General features: G+C 41.3%; 1 protein-coding gene and 1 pseudogene across 1 annotated transcript in view; both read left to right on the forward strand.

Annotated features, from left to right (window-relative positions):
- Positions 1-26565, forward strand: part of marchf5 (membrane-associated ring finger (C3HC4) 5) — a 98149-nt gene that overhangs the window by 9347 nt on the left and 62237 nt on the right. The window lies entirely within an intron of this gene.
- Positions 12804-13508, forward strand: LOC144694728 (UDP-GlcNAc:betaGal beta-1,3-N-acetylglucosaminyltransferase 7 pseudogene; annotated as a pseudogene).

A 26565-nucleotide genomic window follows, 5' to 3' on the forward strand; every position in this document is an offset into this window, starting at 1 on the left:
CCATCCCTGATTTTAATCATTGCGCCATTGCTTCAGCTGACTAGGCCCTAAACTCTGGAGTTCTCTACCTAAATTTCTCCACCTCTCTACCTCGCCGCCTTCTTTTAAGATACTCCTTAAAACTTCCCCCTTTGATCAAGCTTTTGGCCATCTGCCCTAATATCACATTATGTGGCCCGTTGCCATGCTTTGTTTTATAATGTCTCTGTGAGACACGTTGAACATTAAAATGCATTAAAGGCACTATATAAATATAAGTTGTTGTTGATGTAGTAATAGCTTTTTGTCTGAAGTACAAGAGTTAGCATCCTAAATTACTTTTGGGAAACAGCTTATGGCATGTTCTGGAGCTAGCTTCAATATCAAGAGTTACACTAAGATTTAGGAATGTAGAGAAAGCAATGTGATGGGTTTTTTGAATGTTGAAATGCTTATTCCATGGTAACATCTTAAGTTCTTACTTCAGCTTATTTTATTTTCACTTATTTAGATTAGATTTTTCATGTTCCATTTTGTATGTTCTGCTACATGGGCTGCAGTGAAGGCTGAAGAGCCCTACCTACCCTTTGCAATGGGATGGGTAGCTGCACTCATTAGATACGGAATGTCAGTCTAGCATGTGAAACCAGTGCTTCGGTGTCTGTTCACTATGCAACACTTCTGTCATTGTAAAACGACAGATAATCTGATTTGCCATGAACCGCATTCTGGGAGATCCACTCATATGTATCTGTTATCCCCGATTTTAATCACACCACTATCAGTGGTGTTAGAATCATATCTCTCAAGACTGAAGTTTTCGTTTACAAAGTGGAAGGATTTGGTATGACCTGGACATGTGGATACTAACCTGGGATTTTTTTTTTATAAAAGAATGTCGTAAGATCACTTTGGAACTGTCAACAAACAGGCCTCTTCCAAGAAATCACCTGACCTATATGGTACTTGAGAAGGAGTTGTTTGTTTGTGTTGAACTGCAAAGCACTTTAATGAAAAGCCATGGGAGACAAAAAGGCAATCGTATGGGAGAGAGGAAAAAAACTGAAGTTGTGACCCTGCTTGTTTTGAAGGCAGTTTTGTTGGCGAACAAGCTGAGGAAGGAAGCCTACCTTATCTTGCTCCATCTCTCTACCTTGCTTAAAATTGTGTGGGGCTACCAACCCTCATCAGAGTGTAACGAATCTGCATTTGGACCTGCAAAACTGAGACCAATGGTGAGAACTTCCAGGCATCCACCAGGCCCATCTTCACATGAGAGGAACTGCAGGTTGACAGCAAGAAGACCCTTTATCCTTTATTTTATCACACCCATCCTCCAAAGCCCATCTTTGCAGAGAGACTACCTGTTTGTCCTTTGTTTGTCTGTGTGTGTGCTGGGTGAATTCTTTAGGAAGAGATAGGGAAGTATAACTATTACAATTGTGTGCTAACTAGTAAATGCAGCTTGTTAAAAGAAGATTTGTTTTAAAATAAATTAATCATTGAGTTTTTGAAAGAAGCCTGGTCAGAGTCTCTTTTCTGGGTACTAGAGATATAGGTACACAATTGGCCATTTTGGTGAGAAAATTAAACATTCAAATTAATGGTACAGCCCGCAGAGTAGTGGGGCTTGATAATTTGCGCATTCCTCCCATCCTGGTCCTAACAGTGGCTGTGTCTTCAGCTGTCAAGGTTATAAGCTTTGGCCTTCCCTCCCTAAAGCATCTCCCCCTCTCTGCACCTTTGAAGAAACTCCTTAAAATTTACCTCTTTGGCAAAACTTTTGCTCATCTGCCCTGATATGGATTGTTGTCAAATTTTGTTTGATAATGCTTCTGTGATTTACCATGGGACGTTTTACTGCATTGACACAGACTTATGAAAGGGAAATCTTGCTTGACAAATCTTTTACATTTTTTGGGGTTGTAAGCAGCAAAGTAAATAAGAGGGAAGGATATACTTGTTTCGGGGTGTGCAACAAAGGTTCACTAGATTGTTTCTTGGGATGAAGGGCTTGTACTATGAGAATAGATTGAGTAAACTCGGCCTGCGTTCCTTGGAGTTTAGAAAGCTGAGAGGTGTTCTCACTGAACCACAAAATTCTTTTAGGAGCTTCACAAAATAGATGCTTGCTGAATGTTTTTGCTGGCTTGGAAGTCTAGAACTAGGTGTCACAGTCTCAGAATGCAGGGTCAAGCACTTTGGACTGAGGTGAGAAATTTCTTTACTCAAGTGATTGAGTGTCTTTGGATTTCTCCATCCCTGAGAGCTGTGGATGTTCAGTCATTGAGTATACTCAGAGACCCAAGATTGGTAGATTTTTGGATAGTAAGGGGATCCGAGGGACATAAGGTTGGTGAGGGAAGGTGGAGTTGAGGTGTAAGATCTTCTATTGAATAGAAGAGTAGGTTCAAAGAGCCAGGTGACCTTCTCCCCATCCCCCATCTATCTTATCCTGCAATTATACAGATATTGATAAATTGGTTGTTGCACCTTTTCACTTCTTAAAGTTAAATTCAATGCTTAACTTCTACTGAATTCCTGGGTTAATTTTTATTGAAAAGACTATTTTTCCAAATTGATAGTGTTTATATTCCATAATGGTAACTAAATTATCATGTCTCCCATGAGTTCCATATATACTATTTCAGTATATATTGCTTGTACAAACAAAATTTATCACTTGAATATTTTTTTCTCGCGCGTGCACTCTCTCTAAGTGCTTGAGAAATGATACAAATTGGCCAAAAAAAAAACAACAGACCTAAGGATTGGGAGCAGTTTAGTATTCAGCAAAGGGAGTAAGCTTGTGGGGAACATAAAAACTGACTAAAAGTTTCTATAGGTATGTGAAGAGAAAAAGATTGGTGAAGACAAATGTAGGTCCCTGACAGTCAGAAATAGGGGAATTTATAATGGGGAACAAAGAAATGGCTGACCAACTAAATACATACTTTGGTTCTGTCTTCACAAAGAAGGACACAAATAACATACCAGAAATGTTGGGGAACGCAGGGTTTAGTGAGAGGGAGGAACTGAAAGAAATCAGTATTAGTAGGGAAATGGTGTTGGCGAAATTGATGGGATTGAAGGCCGATAAATCCCCAGGGCCTGATAATCTACATCCCAGAGTACTTAAGGAAGTAGCTCTAGAAATAGTGGGTGCATTGGTGGTCATCTTCCGAGATTCTATAGACTCTGGAACAGTTCCTACAGATTGGAGGGTAGCTAATGTTAAGCCCACTATTTAAAAAGGGAGGTAGCGAGAAAACAGGGAATTATAGACCAGTCAGCCTGACGTCGGTAGTGGGGAAAATTCTAGAGACTGTTATAAAATATTTAATAGTTGAGCACTTGGAAAACAGTGGCAGAATCGGACAGAGTCAGCATGGATTTACGAAAGGGAAATCATGCTTGACAAATCTGGAATTTTTCGAGGATGTAACTAGTAGAGTTGATGAGGGGGAGCCAGTGGATGCAGTTTATTTGGACTTTCCGAAGGCTTTCGACGAAGTCCCACATAACAGATTAGTGTGTAAAATTAAAGCGCATGGGAAGGGGGGTAGTGTATTGAGATGGATAGAAAACTGGTTGGCAGAAAGGAAATAGAGTAGGAATAAACGGATCTTTTTCCGAATGGCAGGCAGTGACTAATGGAGTATCGCAGGGATCGGTGCTGGGACCCCAGCTATTCACAATATACATTAATGATTTAGATGAGGGAACTAAATGTAATATTTTCAAATTTGCAGATGACACAAAACTGGGTGGGAGGGCGAGCTGTGAGGAGGATGCAGAGATGCTTCAGTGTGATTTGGACAAGCTGAGTGAGTGGGCAAATGCATGGCAGATGCAGTATAATGTGGATAAATGTGAGGTTATCCACTTTGGTAGCAAAAACAGGAAGGCAGATTATTATCTGAATGGCTATAAATTGAGAGAGGGGAATTGGCCTTCATAGCGAGAGGATTCGAGTACAGGAGCAGGGATGTCTTGCTGCAATTATACAGGGCCTAGGTGAGACCACACCTGGAATATTGTGTACAGTTTTGGTCACCTTATCTGAGGAAGGATGTTCTTGCTATAGAGGGAGTGCAGTGAAGGCTTACCAGACTGATTTCTGGATTGGTGGGACTGATTTATGAGGAGAGATTGAGTCGATTAGGATTATATTCGCTGGAGTTCAGAAGAATGAGGGGGGACCTCATAGAAACCTATAAAATTCTAACAGGACTAGACAGGGTAGATGCAGGAAGGATTTCCAATGGTGGGGGAGTTCAGAACAGGGGTCACAGTCTGAGATTATGGGGTAGACCATTTAGGACTGAGATGAGGAGAAATTTCTTCACCCAGAGAGTGGTGAGCCTGTGGAATTCGCTATCACAGAAAGTAGTTGAGGCCAAAACATTGTATGTTTTCAAGAAGGAGTTAGATATAGCTCTTGGGGCGAAAGAGATTATAGGATATGGGGAGAAAGTGGGAGCAGGCTATTGAGTTGGATGATCAGCTATGATCGTAATGAATGGTGGAGCAGACTCAAAGGGCTGAATGGCCTACTTCTCCTATTTTCTATGTTTCTATGTCTATGATACAAAATTGTGAAGAAATGGGTGTGTTGCTGTCCTGCATTTTAGTAGCATTAAGGTGTTTATTAGTGCTTAGTTTCATTAAATGAACAATGCTATGTGCAATGAAGCAATAAGGGCATCTAACTGAATTTTGGGGATGGACGGCCAAAGGGGCAAGAGTGCATATCCCATGAGGTGAGAATGAGTTGAACTGTACAAGGTTCTGGTGCAAGGTGCAGCCACACCTTGAGTACTATTTATATTTCTCGTCACCTGGCAGTGCAAATTCTCCCTTTTGAGACACCTTCATTATGAGGAGTTGTTAAAAGGCTTACTGTAGGTATGCAGAATCCTTCAGGAGGCACAGAAAGCTCAAATTCAATTATTTTATGCAGAGGATGGTGAACATATGGAGACTGTCTTGGGAGACAGTGGAGGTCTATACCATGGTGTAATTTAGGGACAAGTTTGGAAAGTATTTGAGGGAGTGGCTGGCTATTTTAACCTTTGTGATCAGTGAGTGCATTGTATTTTCTGCCCCTGTACTTTCTTGCATAGTCGAGTGTTAATTCTTCATTCTTTGTTTTACAATTGCTCTACTTTTTGTCTTTTATGTACTCTACCTTGTGGCCATTTTTACATTCTTGAGTGTGTTGACATAACAGTTTGTACATATAAGAATTAAGAGTAGAAGTAGGTAATTTGGCCCTTCAAGCCTGCTTCGCTATTAAACAAGTTCATTGCCATCTTAACTCAACTCCAGCTTTCTGCACTATACCATATACCTTACTATCCAAAAGTCTATCGGCCTACCTGTTGAATACACTCAACTGAGCGACCACAGCTCTCTGGGATCGAGAATCACAAAGATTCCCAACCCTTTCAGTGAAGAACTTTACTCTTAGCTCAGTTCTCTTATTCTGACGCTGTGACCCTGTGCTCTAGATTCCCTAGAAAAGGGAAACTTTTTCTCAACATTTGCCTTGTTAAGCCCCTTAAGAATTTTAGATCTTCAATTAGATCGTCTCTCGTTCTTCTGAACTCCAGTGAAAATAAGCCTAAACTACTCGATCAGTTCTCATAGGGCAGTCCCCTCACTCTCTAGGTACCAGTATAGTGAACCTTCGTTGCACTTCCCTCTAGGGCAAGCATGTCCTTCCTTAAATAGGGAGACCAAAACAATACACAGTACTCCAGGTGTGGCCTCACCAGATATAATTTTAGCAAGACTTCTTATGCTGCAGTCCCTTTGTAACAAAAACTAACATGCAATTTGCCTTCCTAATTGCTTACTGTACCTGCATGTTAACTTTCTGTGATTCAAGCACAAAGGCACCCAGGTTCATGTGAATGCAAATAATTTTCAGGCTTCCAACATTCAAATAATATTTTTCTTTTTCTTACCAATGTTGATAACTTCACACCTGGCCACTTTGAATTCCAGCTGACATGTTCTTGCCCACTCAACAAACCTGTCTATATCCCTCTGCAGCCTCCTTGCACCCTCCTCACTGCTTACTTTCCCACCTACCTTTGCATCATCAGTATTCATTCCTAAGAATTTTGTGTTTTGTAGATAATTTTAATGGATACAAGGTCGACACATTTGGTGACTTGGGGTTCAGTTAGATTGTAATTATACGTGAATGCAATGATTTTTTTTTGAGTGCAAGTTAATATGGACAGTGGTAGGACAACCCTGATGCCAGAAATTTGATCTGCTGCCTAAGTGCACAAAAATTCAGTTAATATGCAGCTTCTCGGTATTCAGCTAACGCAGAGCAGAACATATAGTTGGAGTGAATTACATAAAGAGCAAAGATCAATATTTATCCCTAAGTAGTAGCTACACTGGATCCAAAATCATCCCAATTTTTTTAATAAATAAATCCCAATGATAACTAAGTATAAAGGTTTGTTTTGTGAATAAGCTGTGAGGGGCTGGCAGAGTAGCAACTTTGGTCCAGATTTTGCAGTCAGCAGTGAAAGGAAAGCATGGGTTGCTCGTTACACTTAAACTTTCTGTGGGCTTTTCCGCTGTGATTTACATTAATTAGAGAGCTGAAACAGCATTGTGTTTTCTACAGGGGATATGGGACCTGTGCAGACAAGGCAAGCAACAGTGTATCTCCCCAGTCAACATTGAAGAATTCTTACTGAGATCCACAGAGTCTAAAACAAGTGTGAATTAAACTGTTTAATTCAATGCCAAAGTATGTGCAGAAAGCAAAATGGAGGGAAAGAAAGATGTGATTAAGAGAGAAGAGATGAAGAAAAGGTTTTACATAAGTAGATAATTTATAGCATGGTTTGGCCCATCATGTCCGTGCCGGCTGCAAAAAGCAAACCAGCTTAATCCCACTTTCGATTTTTGACCCACAGGCCTGAAGGTTATGGCACTATGGGTGCAAAAACAGGTATTTTTTTATAAGTAATGAGATTGCAGCCTCTATCACCCTTTCAGGCAGAGTGTTCTGGCGCCCCCCCCTCTAACCTTTCTATCAATTACTTTAAATCTATGTCCCCTGGTTATTGATCCCTCTGCTAACATAAATGGGTCCTGCCTATCCTCTGTATCGAGACCCTCATAATTTTAAATAAACCTCCCCTCAACCTCTTCTGTTCCAAAGAAGAAAACCCCAACCAATCAAATATTTCCTCATAGCTAGCATTCTCCATTCGTGGCAAGTTCTTTGTAAACCTCCTTTGCCCTCTTTATTGTAATCACATCATTCCTGCAATGTGGTAACTAGAAATGTATGAATATTCTAGTTGAGGCCTAACTCTTGTTTTATACAGTTCTACAATAACCTGGCTGCTCTTATAATTTATGCAACCAAAGGAAGGTCTCTCATATGCTGCCTTAACCACCTATTTATCTGTCCTGCAACCTTAGGTTTCTGTGGACTTGCACTCCAGGTTCTTCTGTTCTTCTACACTTCTCAGAATCCTACCATTCACTTTGTATACTCCTGCCTTGTTTGCCTTCCCCATGTGCATTATCTCACACTTCTCCGGATTGAATGTCATTTACATATGATTTAGGAGCAGGAGTAGACCATTCGGCACCATGAGCCTGCTCTGCCATTTGATAAGATTGTGGTCGATCTGATTTTGGCCTCAACCACATTCTGTCTACTCTCGATAACCTTTGGCTCCCTTGTTAGTCAGAATCTACTTCTGCCTTAAAAAATATTCAATGACCCTGCCTCCACCGCTCTTCAGGAAAGAGAATCCCAAAGACTCATGACCCTCGGAGAAAAACTTTCTTCAAATCTCCGTCTTAAATGGGTGACCCCTCATTTTTACACTCCAGTCTCTCCCTCAAGGGGAAACACCCTTTCTGCATTCACCCTGTCAAGCCTCTCAGGCTTTTATATGTTTCAATAAGATCACCTCTCATTCTTCTGAACTCCAATGGGCACAGACCCAGTTTGTCCAACCTTTCCTCATAAAATACCACCCCACCCCCCCATCCCAGGTATCAGTTGAGTGAACCTTCTCTGAACTGCTTCTAACACATTAATATTCTTTTTAAATAAGGAGACCAAAACTATACACAGTACATCAGATGTGGTCTCATCAATGCCTTCTACATCTGTAGCAAAACATCCCTACTTTCCATTTCCAATATTCCATTCTCTTTGCAATGAAGAACAGCATTCCATTTGCCTTCCTAATCACTTGCTGTATATGCATACTAACTTTTTGTGATTCATGTACCAGGACACGCAGATCCCTCTGTACTTCAGAGTTCTGTAACCCCTCTCCATTTAAATAACATGCTTTTGCCACTTTTCTGCCCACCTGACCAGGTCATTGATATCTTCCAGCGGTATGCAGCTTTCTTCTTCATTATCAACCACATGTCAATTTTCGTATTATCTGCAAACTTCTTCAAGCCCCCTAGATTTAAGTCTAAATCACCAAGATTTCAAAAAATGTCACTATCAATAATTAAAATTTGAAGAAATGAAACTCCATATTTCTAAAGATAAATATTCAGTGCCAGAAAGATTGTTTGGCAGTAATTAAGGCTCATCACACCATTAAACACTTGAATAGACAAGCTCTTTCCTGGCATATTTAATGTATATCTGTGTTTGAGTACAACTACTTGACCCCCTTCATGGGTTTCAATGCTGAGTCTTTTCGCAACATACTGTTTTAACGAAGCTCTTGGAGGAGCAGGGCCATTTGGAAAAGACCTTCCTGATTCTTGTGTCTAACTGTGCTGGTGCAGATGCCAGATGTTATTGTCCAATTTGCTCCTTCCTAATGATAAGCGTTGACAGTCTCACTTATTCTTTCTGTAAAATATGGGCTTTTGGGTTGCTTTGTTACTTTTAGCTCAGATGATATAGAGAGCTGTCAAATGTTTGCACATATATAGCAATCAATCAACTAATGTATAATGGAACCCCAAACTTTAATATTTCTCTTGTGCTTGTCAATTTCTTGGTTACAAAATGGTGACTAGAGTTGATGGTTTTTTTGACTTCACAGCTAGGGCAAACAAATAAATTTTAATGCCTTTTCAGCCATCAAAACTACAGAGGCAAACAGTTTCCACTAACCATTTTGTGAAGCTCTATATCATGTGAAAAATCTTGTGTCTCCTGAACATTCCAGATGCTTCACAACTAACGAATCGCTCTTCTAGCATTGTTATTACCATTGCTATATGGGTAAATGCACCAATCAACTTGCACACTGCAAAATCCTACAGAACATCAGTAAACTAATTGAAGAGTTAATCTATGGTGATTCAATTACTTCGTTATGAGGAAGCAGAAGTTGTATTGCAGCAATATTTGTGGCAGGTAAAATAAGTTGGTCATAAGTTTTAATATGAGAAAGGGGACCTGATCTGTCTCTAGATTGTAGCTTCTATACAGGAGACATCTCAAATGCTTCAGAAACCTACTGCAGGGTCTTATAGACATTGAGAAAGGAGTTGCCCTGGTCCTGTTCTCTTAAAGTTAAAAATGGACTAACTAGTGGGGCAATGTATCAGGTGCCAAAAAGGAACTAGAGTAACTCGCAGCAAAGATCATGTGTTGTTGCTGGTGGATTGCTCTTGCTGTGGGAGTTTGTTTTTTTTTTACACTGTTTTTATGTATCAGTGACCTTATGATCTCTTATCTTCATTATGTAGCAACTAATGTGTGTTATTGAACTTCTAAAAATGTCGACACATGATAATATCCCCAAGAAAAAGTAGACTCTAATAAAAAGAATGTTTTTGGATAAAACATCAATTGTTTCTGTCATACTTTAAAATGTGGATGATCCTTCATAATGGGCTTTATTAATTTTTGAAAATGCAGTAGAAATGTATGTTTCCAATCATTTGAAAGAAAATGTTTCTTGCCAGTTTTCTCTCTGCACCTCCTGTAGGCATTGTACCCTTTGATTATGATTACCCAGATGCAGATGCCTACCAATTTGCTGATATTCACATATGAGCACTGAGGGTGAGTGTTGGCAGGATATTCAGCAGCAGGAGGCATCCCAACCAAGCCTACTGCTGTGTTAATCAGATGTCCACAAATGCTTGTCTAACCAGGATTGCTGGATATCAAACAGGAGCAAGAATTCCAGCAGACTTTCCAGGCACTGAGATCAGTTGTGGTTCCTGTTACCTGAGAACAAGCTAATTCAGCACAGATTGAGAATAATACATGGTGCTTACCTGTATGGCTTGGCTACTTGGTGAATATTTTGAAAATGAATGTAATGCATGTTATTCATATGGCTTTTGTGTCAAATATTAAGTACTTTTGTCTGTTCTTAGATTTGCAGCTGCCCTTGTAACTTGGTCATAAGATATAAAAATCAGCTACAGTCAAAATTGTATCACCAGTCTTGCCCAAAACCAATGTTGCAAGTGTTTGATGGTTCCCAAAGCTTGAGATAGGCGTAAAGCAATTTTTGAACAAATGTATGGTGTGATTTGTTGAACTATGTACAATTAGCAAATACTTTTCATGTAGTTACTCAAATCCATGAAATGCTGGCGTGCATTTTGGACATGTTTAATGAATTGAAGCTGAACTGCGTTGAGCGGATCAGTTATTACCTTCAGAAGCATAGGTTGAGCCTGTTCTGCAGTTGGAAAGCCTACTGAAAGTTTGATTGACTCCAAAATAATATGTTGGCATACAGATTGTGGCCATTCATAGTTTTTCATTTGAGGAATGGTTAGTTTAATATCTAAGCTCAATATTTGAAATGTTAGTGTATTCAAAAAATACTTAATGGTTAAGTATTGAAATGATGTCTGAGGTTGTGGTGCTCTACCACTTTTTGAAGATATGGGCAAGGATCTTTGGTAGCACAAGATAGGTTCTATAATTAAAACAAATGATTCTAGTCATTCCGCTACCTTTTACTTTTTCAATTTCCTAATATTGAAAAAGTTCCCCATCTTTCAATCTTCATTTCTATAATTTACTCCTTACTAGTGCATCTTATGGTAGCTAAAATTACTATAACAGTTTGAAGGAATGAATTGATCTTTGCCATGAAGCAGGTGTTACATGTAACTATCAACATTGAAGATTATAAAAATATTGTCAGAAGACAGTGTTGGCAGCAATTCCACAATGTAATCAGCATGTGGTTTTATATCTCATCTTTAATGTAGAAAAAAAATGCCAATGCTTTTCAGGGGTGTAAGCCAAAACAAAAAATTGGATGCCCTGCCAAAAAAAAGAGATAAGGAGTTGATCTAAATTCTGTTAGGTTGTTTTTAAGGAGGTTTTACAGGTAAAAACGGAAGTGGAGGGGTTTAGGGAGGGAAGTCCAGTTAGGCCCAGATGGCTGAAGGCATGGTTGCCAGTGGTAGAAGGCAGAGGCTGGAGTCAGAGAAAAAGTGCTGGAGGAAATTAGTGAAGTCATGGAGGGGTTATAAACGTGACGCTGGGAAGTGTAAATTGGAGGCATTGGGGGAAATCAGAGCCTGTGTAGCCAGCAGAAACTGGGGTGATGGGCAAATATGGCTTAGTGCAAGATAAAATGAAGGCAGCAGGGCTTTGGGTGAGCTGAAGAATGGAAGGCCATCCAGTGCAGCATTGGATTTTCGAGTTTGGAAATGATGGACAACACACGAGGGTTTCAGTGGCAGATGGGCAGAGACAGGCGATGTTATGGAAATGGAGTTGGCATCCCTTCTAATGGGAAGGCAGTGGGGCTATAAGCTGAACAAATAATAGAGTAGAATGCATAATTCAGCCTGAGACAGATACTAGGGAAGCTGATGAAGATGCTGGAATATGGAGTTTATAGTGGTGCTGAAGATATTGGCATTACACCTCACAATATTTAGCTGAGCTCAATGTTTCATCCAAGCCAGCACAGAGGTAATGAAGGAATCAGAGGTGGTGGAGAGAGAGAACTGAATATCACCAGCATGCTTGTCAAAGTTGACCCAATATGCATTAACCCTGTGAAGTTTTGAAAGCCTTTTTTGCTTATTGTGAAAGACTTTGAAAGAAGCCGAAAGATTGAGCTATCAGAGCTTTAGTATTTAGTCAGCTGCAGTCCATGTGGCATAGGTACACCCACAGTGTTGTTAGGGAGGGAGTTCCAGGAATTTGACCCAGTGACAGTGAAGGAACAGTGATATAGTTCCAAGTCGATGGTGGGTGGCTTGGAGGGGAACTTGCATGTGATGTTGTTCCCATGCATCTGCTGCTCTTGTCCTTCCAGGTGGTAGAGATCCTGGGTTTGGAAGGTGCTGTTGAAGGAGCCTTGGTGAGTTGCTGCTATGCGTCTTGTAGATAGTGCACACTCCTGCCACTGTGCATTAGTTTTGAAGGGAGTGAATATTTATGGTGGTGCCAATCAAGTGGACTGCTTTATCCTGGATGGTGTTAAGCTTCTTGAGTGTTGTTGGAGCAGCATTCATCCAGGCAAGTGGAGTGCATTTCATCAAACTCCTGACTTGTGCCTTGTAGATTGTGGACATGCTTTGGGGAATAAGAGGGTGAGTTAATCTCTCAGAATTCCCAGCCTCTGACCTGCTCTTGAGTGGCTCAGTTCAGTTCCTGGTCAATGGCAACCCCCAGGATGTTGATAGTGGGGGGCTTCAGCAATGGTAATGCCATTGAATGACATGGGGAGATGGTTACATCCTCTTTTGTTGGAGATGGCCATTGCCTGTCACTTTTGTGGCACAAATGTTGTGCCTGAATATTGTCCAGGTCTTGCTGCATGTGGACACAGACTGCTTAACTATCTGTGGTATCATGAATGGAGCTGAATGTTGTGCAATCATCAGTGAGCATCCCCACTTCTGTTCTTATTCTTTCCACTGTCTCGCATTCCTTTCTGCTCATCGTCATCAAGTCGGTCGTCCAGCAGCATGACCGGCGGGCGGCCGTCAGGAAAACCTGGGGCCGCGAGCACATCTTGGACGGCCGCAGCATCAGGACCGTTTTCCTGCTGGGCACACCAGCCGCCAGCAAGGACCGGAGGAACCTGCAGAAGCTTCTGGAATTCGAGGACCGGCTCTTCGACGACATCCTGCAGTGGGACTTCATGGACACTTTCTTCAACCTGACCCTCAAGGAGGTGAATTTCCTCAAGTGGTTCGACATCTACTGCCGCCGGACCCAGTTCATCTTCAAGGGCAACGACGACGTCTTCGTCAACACGGAGAACTTTCTGGAATTCCTCTCCTCACAGAGCGAGGGGCCGCGGCGCAATAGCCTCTTCGTGGGCCATATCACCTCGGGGGCGCTGCCCATCCGCAACCACCAGAGCAAGTACTTCATCCCCAAGCAGCTGCACGACCAGCCGTACCTGCCCTACAGCGGCGGCTTCCTCATGGCCTCGGCCCTGGCCCGCTGGCTGCTGGCCGCCTCCGAGGACATCCAGCTCTACCCTGACCTTATGTTGGAGGGAAGGTCATTGATGAAGCAGCTGAAGATGGTTAGGCCTAGGACACTACCCTAAGGAGCTCCTGCAGTGATGCCCTGGAACTGAGATGACTGACCTCCAACAACCACAACCACCTTCCTTTGTGCTAGGCCTGACTCCAACCAGTGGAGAGCTTTCCCCCCTGATTCCCATTTACTCCAGTTTTGCTAGTGCTTCTTATGCCACACTCGGTCAAATGCTGCTTTGATGTTAAGGGCAGTTACTCTCACCTTGCCTCTTGAATTCAGCTGTTTTGTTTGGATCAAGGCTGTAATGAGGTCAGGAGCTGAGTGGCCCTGGTGGAATCCAAACTGAGCACCAGTGGGCAGGTTATTTCTGAGTAAGTGCCACTTGATCAGCACTGTTGATAACACCTTCCATCACTTTGCTGATGATTGAGAATAGACTGATGGGGTGATAATTGGCCAGGCTGGATTTGTCCTGTTTTTTTGTGGACAGGACATACCAGGGCAACTTTCCACATTGCCAGGTAGATGCCAGTGTTGTAGTTATACTACAACAGCTTGGCTCGGGGCACAGCTAGTTCTGGGGAGCAAGCCTTCAAATGTTGTTAGGGCCTTTGCAGCATCCAGTTGCCTTCAGCTGTTTCTTGATATCACGTGGAGTGAATTGAATTGGCTGAACACTGGTACCTGTGATGTGGACCTCAGTAGGAGGCCGAGATAGATCATCCTCTTGGCACTTGTTGAAGATGGTTGTAAAAGCTTCAGCCTTGTCTTTTGCACTGATGTGCTGGGCTCCCCCATCATTTGCACTAACAAATGTTCTCTGATTCATGATTTAGCATTTAAGGACTAGCAAAGATCAGAGATCTCTGCTTAGATTCTCTGCTTAGATTTCACCCTGTGATTCCAGACCCTAACAAAATACTGCTAGACCCTGACTCCACACCTCTGCACTGCCCAGGCTCCACGCATCCTTCTAGGTCCCAGAACTGTCCATAATCCTGATTAAGTTAATATCCCTGATCATATATAACTAGCATAACAGCATAATAATTCTTGGGATGTGAATGTTGCTGGAAAGCTGATTCTGGATGCTAGTTGCTCTTGAAAGGTGGTGTTAGGTCTCATTTTTGAACCATTGCAGTGCTTGTAATGAAGGTACTTCCACAATGCTTGTTATGCAGGGAGTTCTAGAATTTTGGCCCAACGACAATAAAAGAAATTGATATATCCAAGACAGAATAGTGTATGACTTGGTGGTAATGGTGTTCCTGTATACCTGTGACCTTTGTCCTTCTTGGTAATGGAGGTTGCAAGACAAAAGAAACCATCATGTGTTGCTGCAGCACATCTATGATAGTACACACTGTAACTACTTTACATTGAAAGGATGTTTAGACTAGTGGAGTACCAAGCAAGCATATTGATTTATCCTGTGTACTTATAAAATCGATAACAAGTATTGTGAGAAATGCCATTGGAGATCTGCTAGTTTTTAAAATATCCGCTGCAAAACTTGCCTGATTATGAAAAGACTGAAAATGAGCTTGCTGACCTGCTTGCATGATCTGAAACAGAAATACCTGAAAAAACTCAGCAGGTCTGGCAGAATCGGCGGAGAAGAGCACAGTTGACGTTTCGAGTCCTCATGACCCTTCAACAGAACTAAGTAAAAATAGGAGATTTTTACTTAGTTCTGTTTTTACTTAGTTCTGTTGAAGGGTCATTAGGACTTGAAACGTCAACTGTGCTCTTCGCCGATGCTGCCAGACCTGCTGAGTTTTTCCAGGTATTTCTGTTTCTTTTTTGTTTTGGATTTCCAGCATCCGCAGTTTTTTGCTTTTATGCTTGCATGATCTACTAGTTTTAGAGAAAAGTATAATTTCAATATTTGCAAACATTGTGACACTCATACAAAATGAGCATGAAACTATCAGAGAATCTGTGAAACCTCAATAATGAAGGCTGTTTAATAGAAATCCTAGTTCTTTGCAATATTTCTTTTTGGTTGGCTTGATAGAAAATGTGTTTTTATTGATTAAAATATGGATGCAGACCAGCATAATGTTTTTGTCAGACTTCTATCCAACCTGGCAGTGAAACATTATGCCTAGAATTCGCTGGAGCAGAGAATCTTGCAGTGCGTACCGTGAGTTTGGCTTTTTTCCATACCCTTGCAATTAACTTTGCTTCACAAATTGGCGGAAGAGTGAGTTGATAACGGCACAGCTAGGTCAATAGGAATCTGGAAGCTTGGTAAACAACAGGACCAATGCCTGTCTGCCTAATCAATTAAAATTTAGGATTTGAATATTCAACAAAGCTGAAGTGGCAGCTTGGGCATCTGATTATTTAAACAATTCATCACTGAATTATTGGTCCATTATTTAACAAATATGAAAAATAGAAACTTGTTGATATGTTGGGTAGTTATTGGATTCTATAATTAAGGGCAGAGTGAGTGAGCACTTTGAAAAATTTGAACTGATTAGAGAGTGCCAGTATGGTTTATTAAGAATAGATCATCTTCAATAATCCTAATTGAATTTTTTGAGAGAGTAATTTAAGTAATAGGCATGGGATTATCTGTTAATGTCATTTATGTGGACTTCCAGAAGAAATTTGATAATTTTCCATGTAAACATACTGATAGGTAAATTTAAAGCTTATGGAATTGAATGCAAATTATTGACCTAGTTAGGTGGTGGTAGGCATAGAGTGAGGATAATTATTTTGTACCCTAATTGGTGATGTCCATAAGGATTTTTACTGCGGTCTCTACTATTTGCAATATTTATGAATGACTTGGATAACACAATGAAGTGTAGTTTAGCCAAGTTTTCCAATGACACAAAGATTGGTGGCACAATAAGTAGTGTGGACAGAAGCGTAAAATTACAAAGAGGCATTGATGAATTATTATTTAATTAATCTTTGGTTTCAAAGTGGAAAGCCATTGGAAACATAAATTATCCCGTTAACAGTATCCTTATACTGACACAAATTGTCTGGCAATTTGTGGCATTTAGCACTTCCACAAGTCTCTCTTCCTGATCACAAATTGCTGTTTTTTTCCCCACACTAAATGCTGAGTAGGATGGCAAGGAGAACTGATTTTCTGTTAAAAGAAACGCAACTTGTGCAGATTTAAGGACCAAGGAGTTGCCCGAGTGGGATATTCGGAAGACTGAGTAAAGCAACTTTGAAAGTACACTGAAAGATTTGCCCTGGTGAGAAGGGTGCCTGCTTAAAAGCCAAGAGGAAAGTGGAACTTAATCACAAGGCTAGGTATCTGCTGAGAGAGTGGGGTAACATACAAACAGGTCATGAAGTATTTTCGGTTGAGTTTATTAATATTTTTTATTCGTTCATGGGATGGGGACATCACTGGCTAAGCCAGCGTTTATTGCCCATCCTTAATTGCCGTGTTCAGAGGGCATTTAAGAGTCAGCCGCATTGCTGTGGGTCTGGAGTCACATGTGGGCCAGACCAGGTAAGGACGGCAGATTTCCTTCTCTAAAGGGGAATTCCCTAAAGGACATTAGTGATCCAGATGGGTTTTTAAGACAATCAGTAGATTTTTATTGAATTCAAACTTCACCATCTGCCATGGTGGGATTTGAACCTGGGTCCCCAGAGCATTACCCTGGATCCCTGCAATATTAGTCCAATGACAATACCTACCCTGGGTTTCTGGAATACTAGCCCAGTGACAATACCACTATGTCACCACCTCCCCCTAAAGATTAATGGGGAAGTACCCTTTCTGTAGTTTGGTATATTAGTTGCCTATTAAATAACATTTAGTCAATAGTGCTTTTAGTCTGTTTGTTATTGTAAAATTCTTAATGTGAAATCTTGTCATGCAATTCTTTCTGTCGGTCGCTGGGAAATTCATATCACTTTTTAAAAGTTATCATTCTCCACAGGGATCATTGTTGTATTATTGCAAGGGGCAGGCGAATTCTAAGTTATCTGTTTTCAGGCATCAAGTTCAAGAATGAGGTTGTATCGGGTGAGGAGAACATGGTGGAAACTGTGACGTTCCGAAATGAACATCTATTTTTTGTGATAGACTAGATTAATTTAGATGAAATACAGTTTCCTGTCTACAAAAGTGTGCCTTCAAAAAGAGTGGATAACAATAATATGACAATTGTTGAAAGCTAACCAGCTAGCCATAGAAGTAAAACAATGCAAACATTACTTCGAGTTCAGTTTTATTTGCTTGGCTTCAACATAAATTAGGGTCGCCGTCCTAATCACATTAACTTCATGCTTTTTTGGTTATTTCCCAGTGAGAGGACAGTAGTTAAAGTCAACAGTTGCATGTAATTTATTATTGATTTGAAATGAATTGTGACTGGTACATGAATCAATCTGCCTGAATTGTAACATGTAAAAATTTAGCATAGAAAGTATGACAGCACTATGGAATACGAATAACAGGACAGGTTTTAATTAATGTAACTTGAAAAATCACTGCTGGGGATTAGCTGAAAGACTAAAATCCAATCAGGTAAGACATACTCAACCATAAAAAAATAAGACAAGGTGATAAGCAAAGTAATTTAATTTGGGTACCTCTCCTTTTAACTCTTCTCACATTTGCCATCCTATTGGTGTTTATAAGAGGTGGTACCTAAGTTAATACTGACTTCGAAGCAGATTTGGTTTAGTGGGAACTGGTTTGAAAACATTTAAAATCGTGTTAGTCTTTACAAACACAAATATTGCAGAAATAAGAATATCATTCATTCATTTAAGGTCATGTTTTCATCAGGAAGCATTTCGTGATCAATCAGGCAATTTACTTATTGGGAATTGAATTTTATATTTGCAATGCTGGAAGATTTTTTTAAAAATTGTAGTTTACATTTAATGCCAACATTTAATGTACAAATTTTGCAAAAAATACTTTCTATAATCATATGAAAAAGAACAAAATAAAATCAGTAAATTGAAACAAGGAGAAAAATCATGAAAAATAGCATTAATGAACACAGTAAGTTTTTAGATCCCTGGGATTTATCAGAAGCTTTCCTTCAATTTAAACAGAAGCACTGTATAGTTTTCTTCCATGTGTAATCTAGTACAATTCCCCCTGATTGGTTCATTGAAGTACTTTTTTATTGTTCAAGGTTCGTGAAAGGGGCCCTCATTTGGCCCATTTTTGTTTTCCTTTCGGTTTTTAGTCATAGTCACAGAGTCATAGAGGTCTACAGCATGGGAAAAGGCCCTTTGGCCCATCGAGTCTGCGCCGGCCAAACAAGTACCTAACTATTCTAATCCCATTTTCCAGCACTAGGCCCATAGCCTTCTATGCCATGGCATTGCAAGTACACATCCAAATACTTCTTAAATGTGAGGGTTTCTGCCTCTATCAGGCAGTGAGTTCCAGATTCCCACTGCCCTCTGGGTGAAAAAATTCTTCCTCATATCCTCTTTAAACCTCTTGCCCTTTATCTTAAATCTATGCCCCCTGGTTATTGATCCCTCCACCAAGGGGAAAAGTTCCTTCCTGTCCACCCTATCTATGTCCCTCAATTTTATACACCTCCATCATGTCCCCGCTCAATCTCCCCTGCTCCAGGACAAATAACCCCAGTCTATCCAATCTCTCCTCATAACTAAAACTCTCCAGCCCAGGCAACATCCTGGTAAATCTCCTCTGTGCACTCTCTCTAGTGCGATCACATCCTTCCTATAATGCAGATTCCAGAACTGCATGCAATGCTCCAGCTGTGGCCTAACCAGCGTTTTATACAGTTCCAGCATAACCTCCCTGCTCTTATATTCTATGCCTCAGCTAATGAAGGCAAATAACCCATACGCCTTCTTAACCACCTCATCTACCTGTCCCGTGACCTTAGGGACTGGTGGACATACACACCTAGGTCCCTCTGACCCTTGGTACTTCCCAGGGTCCTACCATTCACTGTGTATTCCCGTGCTTTGTTTGTCCTGGCCAAGTGCATCATCTCACACTTATCCGGATTAAATTCCATTTGCCACTGATCAGCCCATCTGACCAGCCTGTCTATATTCTCCTGTAATCTAAGATTATCCTCCTCACTATTTACCACCCCACCAATTTTTCTGTTGAGAGTTCTACTGAAAACACTAACTTTCCTATTGTATCACTCTTATTGTATTAACATAAGCAGATTATTTTCTTCTACACAAAAAAGTTGGACCTGTAAACTGCGTAAGTGGTTTTGTTCATTAACCAGCAGGTACCTAAACAGACTTTCACAGAGTGCAGAAGAGGCCCTTCGGCCCATCAAGTCTGCACCGACACGTGAGAAACACCTGACCTACCTACCTAATCCCTTTTACCAGCATTTGGCCCATAGCCTTGAATGTTATGACGTGCCAAGTGCTCATCCAGGTACTTTTTAAAAGATGCGAGGCAACCCACCTCCACCACCCTCCCAGGCAGCACATTCCAGACCGTCACCACCCTCTGGGTAAAAAAGTTTTTCCTCACATTCCCCCCTAAATCTCCTGCCCCTCACCTTGAACTTGTATCCCCTTGTGACTGACCCTTCAACTAAGGGCTTCCTATCCACCCTGTCCATGCACCTCTTAATCTTGTACACCTCGATCAGGTCGCCCCTCAGTCTTCTCTGCTCCAACGAAAACAACCCAAGTCTATCCAACCTCTCTTCATAACTTAAATGTTTCAACCCAGGCAACATCCTGGTGAATCTCCACTGCACCCCCTCCAGTGCAATCACATCCTTCCTATAATGTGGAGACCAGAACTGCACACAGTACTCCAGCTGTGGCCTCACCAAGGTTCGATACAACTCCAACATGACCTCCCTACTTTTGTAATCTATGCCTCGATTGATAAAGGCAAGTGTCCTATATGCCTTTTTCACCATCCCACTAACATGCCCCTCCGCCTTCAGAGATCTATGGACACACACGCCAAGGTCCCTTTGTTCCTCAGAACTTCCTAGTGTCATGCCGTTCATTGAATATTTCCTTGTCAAATTACTCCTTCCAAAGAGTATCACCTCACACTTTTCAGGGTTAAATTTTATCTGCCACTTATCTGCCCATTTGACCATCCCGTCTATATCTTCCTGTAGCCCAAGACACTCAACCTTACTGTTAACCACCCGGCCAATCTTTGAAAGCTTAACAGTTGTGGCTCAGTTGGTAGCACTCTTGTTGTCTGGTCAGAAGCTTGTGGGCTCAACTCCTGCTCTGAAGATGCAAAATCTAAGTTGATCCAACAAAGCTGAAATGAGGGGTTGGTGCACTGTTGAAGGTGTTGCCGCATGAAATGCTAAACTGAGGCCTTGTTACCCTGTTAGATATACGTAAAATATCGCGTAGCACTATCTCAAAGAACGGAAAAGAAGTTCTCCCCACTAAAATAAAAGTAAAATACTGCGGAAGCTGGAGATCAAAATACAGTGCTGGAAAACCTCAGCAGGTCTGGCAGCATCTGTGGAGAGAGAAACAGAATTAACGTTCGAGTCGAATACGACTGTTCTTCAGAATCGTTCTGAAGAATTGCATCAGAATGGTCATCGACCCAGAAATGTTAACTCAGTTTCTCTCCACAGATGACTTGCTAACTATTTCCAGCATTTTGTTTCATTTTAGATTTCCAGCATCTACAGTATTTTGCTTTTGTACAGTCATTTGTTCAGTGCAGATGCATTTGGGAAAGGAAGGTTAATGTTGCATCAATATTTCTTCTCAATATGGTTGTAATTGTTAAAAGAAATCACGTTATCTGGAGTGCTTAGCATTGCAGCACTTGAACATTCCAGTTACGTACTATGGCATCACATCTATTGAGGGTGTATAGAAGGAGATCATGTGTTTCTCCTTGTGTACATTGAAGTAGAAGGGCGCCTGAGGGAGCAGTTTCTTGGCAGACGCAGAGGATGTCATTTAGACTTGTTAACATGCAAAACAATATTCAGCGTTACATTAGATATGCAGATATTGGTTATATAAATATTTTATCAATGCTTGCTTAACTTGTAATCCCCAATATTTTTATCAACATGCAAAATTATATTGAAATTTGTGCAGGTTCTGATCATAATTCATGTTTATAATTGCGCTTAAAAACAAATTTAGTAGTGTGCTTCAGGATAATTACCAGAGAAATGTTTAGCTGCCAAGTAAATTTAGATTTACACCGAGTGTCCTGCAAAATAAAATTGAGATGAACTGCAAAAATGTCGTCTTCTCTTTGATGCATGTAAGTGCACAGCAGAGCAAAATACATCAGGGATATTGATTCTGTTTTTGTGGACTGATCTAGGGAGGAGGCTTGAGTTACCATAAGAAATGAAGCTTTGTTTTCACAAGAGGTTTCACCTAGCGGGTTTTTCCTGTTTCAGTTTGTTATCTGAGTACTGACCTAATTCACTGTTTTATCAAGGTCATGTTTTATTCAATGCAAGAAAATGGAACATTTGGCAAGAAGCACAGTGCTTGTGTTGAAAGGGCATCATGCAGTGCATGTGCTTTGTCTTTCCCCTTCCCCCAACCCCATTCTTGCTGAAAACTAAGAGATAAGCATGGTGAAAAATTATCACAACATTCCTATTTATTATTTAAAACTTTCTGCAATTTAATTGTATTTGTGATTTAATTCCAAACTCTCTTGCAGCATTTGGTTATGTTCAGAATAGTGAAACGCTGTTTTGCCATTGCCAGCTGTCGCTTGATTCGCGGATGACATCTACACAAGGTCGTGAGTTTCTGCCATGGATCTATGTGATTGAATAGGCTGATTCTCAACCCGTAGATATTAGGTCATGTGGGGCAGGATGGTGATTTGGAGTGAAGGATTTGCTCTCTTTCCTTCTCTGCCACCGCTTTGTCTTGTCATTAAGGCATTGGAACTCAAAGCGTGATGCAGCCTGATAGACAAGTTGTCAACATTCTGCAAGATAGGTAGCAAACCCCTCCCAGTCATTAAGTTCAATGCCGCCACGCTTCAAGGAGAGCTTGAATGTGTATGAACCGTTTTCTTTATCTCTCCCTGGAATGTTGACCATTTGAGGGTTGTGAGAACATTACCTGGCAGGAGAGGGTGCATCAGAAGCAACTCTGTTGTACAGGAGGGGAGGAAGAAGAAAGGAAGGGCAGTAGTGTTAGGGTATTTGTTAGTTAACATTACAGACAGGCATTTCTGTGGCCGTGGACATGACTCCAGGATATTATGAACAATAACAAAAATACCTGGAAAAACCCAGCAGGTCTGACAGTATCTGCGGAGAGGGATACAGGTGACGTTTCGAGTCCGTATGATCCTTCATCAGAACTAAGACATATAGAAATGAGATGAAATATAAGCTAGTAGAAGGGGGTGGGACAGGAGAGCTCGATAGGGGACCAGTGATAGGTGGAGGCCAAGAAGAGACTGCCAAAGATGCCATAGACAAAATGACAAAGGGGTGTTGATGGTGGTGATATTATCTGAAAGATGTGCTAATGGGGACATTAAGGGAAGCAAGCTATTGGCAGATGGCCCTAGTGCGGGTGGGGTGGGGGCAAGGGATCGAAATGGGCTTAAAGGTGGAGATGAAACAATAGATCAAAATAAATTTTAAAATAGAGTAGAGAAAAACATAGTTGTAAAAAAATATATATAAATTATTGGAGAAAGGGGGTGGGGATGGAGGAGAGAGTTCATGATCTGAAATCGTTGAACTCAATATTAAGTCCGGAAGACTGTAAAGTGCCTAGACGGAAGATGAGGTGCTGTTCTTCCAGTTTGCGTTGAGCTTCACTGGAACATTGCAGCTGGCCAAGGACGGACATGTGGGCATGAGAGCAGAGTGGTGTGTTGAAATGGCAAGCGACAGTGGGGTCTGGGATATTATGTTGCTTCCTTGGTGTCAGGGTCAAGGATGTCACCGAGCAGCTGCTGGACATTATCCCATTGTTCCCCCAGACGGTGATCAGCCAGAGGTCGTGGTTCACGTTGGTACCAATGACTTAGGTAGGAATGGGGATGAGATCCTGAAAGCAGGTTTTTGGGAGCTAGGAAGAAGATTGAAAAGCAGGACCTCTAAAGCAGTAATCTCAGGATTACTCCCAGTCCCACATGCAAATGAATATAGAAATAGGAGAATTGAGTGCTTAAACATGTGGCTGGAAAGCTGGTGTAGGAGGGTATCAGATTTCTGAGGCATTGGAACCGATTCTGGGGAAGTGGGATCCGTACAAGCCGGACGGTCTGGACAGGACTGGGACGAAGATCCTTGCATGGAGAATTACTGATTTGCTAGTGCTGTTGCGGGGGGCTGATGAGTTTAAACTAGATTGGCAGGGGGATGGGAACCAGAGGGCAAATTCGAAGCAGGGAACAGGAGAAAGAAAATGAATGAGGGACTCTGAAAGACAGAAGAAGCACAGGTTAAAAAGTATACAGTGCAATAACTTGGTTGTGTTAAAAGGTGTGTGTATATATAAATGCAAGGAGTATAGCAAATAAAGCTGATGAGCTGAGGGCACAAATAGACATATGGCAGCATGATATCATTGCTGTAATGGAAACTTGACTTAGAGGGGCAAAAATGGCAGCTCAACATCCCAAGATATAGCGTTTTCAGGCAGGATTAGGGGGTGGAATATAGGTTTAACAATTGGTTAAAGAATCAGTTACTGCTGTGAGGAGGGATGATGTACTGAATGAAGCATCAAATGAGACCATATGGGTTGAGCTCAGAAATTTTAAAAAAGGCAGCCATAATGCTAGGAGTGTACCATAAACCCCCAAATAGTGGAAGGGAGTGAGAAGAGCAAATATGTAGGCAGATTTCTGAGTGCAAAAACAATAGGAAAGTAACAGTTCGAGACTTCAACTATCAATTGGAAAGCAAAGAGCGTGAAGGGCACAGAGGGCACAAAATACTTGAACCTCATTCAAGAGAACTTTTTTAGCCAGCACAAGCCCAACACGAAGGGGCACAATTCTAGATTTAGTCTTCGGGAAAGGAAGCTGGGTATGTTGGTGAAGTAGCTGTAGGGGACCATTTTGCCGACAGTTACCATAGTACAGTTAGAGTTAGCATCATTATAGAAAAGGACAAAGATTGAACAGGAGTAAAAGTTCTAAACTGGGGGAAGACAAATTTTACAAAGATGAGAGGTGAACTTATGAAAGTGGACTGGATACAGCTCTTAGAAGGGAAAACGGTGTCAAATCAGTGGGAGGCATTCAAAAACGACATTCTACGGGCACAATGTAGACATGTCCCCACAAAAAAAGTGTGGTATTGCCAAACCTAGAGCCTCCTGGTTATCCAAAGGCATACAGGGTAAGATAAAGCAGAAAAGAGAGCTTATGACAGTCACAAAGAACTTAATACTGTAGAAAGCCTAGAGGAGTATAGAAAGTACAGGGGTGAAATAAAGGAAATTAAAGCAGAGAGGATATGAAAAAATATTAGCAGGTAAAATAAAAGAAAAACCAAAGATGTTTTACCAGTACATTAAGAGCAACAGAATAACTAATGAAAGGGTAGGGCCTGTCAGAGATGTACATGGTAATTTATGCATTGTTGCTGAGGATATGGGCAAGGTTCTCAAATAGCACTTTGTCTCTGTCTTAACTAAGGAAAGGGTGATGCAGACTTTCTAGTTCAAGAGGAGGAGTGTGAAATATTTGATACAATAAGCATAATGAGAGAGGAAGTACTGGAAGGACTGACATCCTTGAAGGTGGATAAATCACAAAGGCCGGATGGATTGTATTCCAGGCTGTTAAAGGAAGCCAGGGTGCAAATAGCAGATGCTCTGAGGATCATTTTCTAAGGTGATTGGTAAAGGATTAGAGGGAACATGAGGAAATCTTTTCACCCAGAGGGTGGTGGACATCTGGAATTCACTGCTTAAGTTGGTGGTTGAGGTTGAAACTCTCAATTCATTTAAAAGGTACCTGGACCTGCACCTGAAGTGCTGTAACCTGCAAGGCTACGGAGCAGGTGCTGGAAAGTGGGATTAAAATGAGGGGCTAGTTTCTTTGTATGCGTCGGTCAAAAAAGAGAAAATAATGGGCTGAATGGCCTCTCTCTGCATCGTAACCTTCTCTGGTTCTGAGGGAGAAGGCTTTTGGCCATCTTGACATGGTTGCGAATCCATTAAAGCTGATTTTGCAGGAGTTTGGCCTGAATGCTTGTGGAGCTGGCTTCAAGGTCACTAGTTCAAAAAATAAAAAATACCTGGTAAAACTCAACAGGTCTGGCAGCATCGGCGGAGAAGAGTACAGTTGACATTTCGAGTCCTCATGACCCTTCAACAGAACCTAGTGTTTGTTCAATGATCCTCCCATTGGATCTGGAGGGTGCACTGAAGACATTCCTGTTGCAATTTCTCTAGCTGTTATGTGTCACTGATACACAGTCCTGGCCTCACTGCAGTACAGGAGTGTGACGACGACTGCTCTGCACATTAGGACTTTATTTGACTTGCCGAGGTCTTTGTTGTCAAACAATTGCTGCTGTAGTTTGTAGCAGGTTGAACTGGTGCAGTTGCTCCAGTGTTGGATTTCCTTGTCAATGGTGGCGGTTTTGAGAGAGAGCTGCCAAGGTATGGGAAGTGCTTAACGTATTTCAGCAACTCCTTCAACATGTGTGGCACATAAAACATTTGGCTGATCAGGTATGGGTTGAGATGAGCTTTTTATTTTGACAACATTCAAGGACAGGCTGAACTTATAGTATATGGAATTGAAGAAATCAAGAGTGGCTTGCAAATTTGGTACAGAATGGGCAATGACACTAGTCATCCACAAACTGTAGGTCATATTTATCTATGGTGTTCAGTTTAGCTTTAGATGGTACGACTAAGGTTAAGTTTTCCATCCAGATGGTATTTAATACTGATGAGGTGAACAGCCACTGTTAGGTAGATTGTAAATAGTTTGGGGCCATGATGCAGCCTTGCTTGACCCCATTCCAGATTTTGAAGACATCTATTTCAGATCTCCTGCTCAAAACAGTTGCAGTCATTTTGTCATGAAGCAATTGCAGGATCGTGATGAAGTTTCTTGGACATCCAAATCTTTGAAGCAGAATGCATAGAGACTTGCGATTTCCTAAGTCAGATGCTTTGGTTTGGTCGATGAATGCAATTCTGAA

This window comes from Cetorhinus maximus, chromosome 20 (assembly GCF_964194155.1).
Source record: "Cetorhinus maximus chromosome 20, sCetMax3.hap1.1, whole genome shotgun sequence".
NCBI classification, from domain to species: domain Eukaryota; kingdom Metazoa; phylum Chordata; class Chondrichthyes; order Lamniformes; family Cetorhinidae; genus Cetorhinus; species Cetorhinus maximus.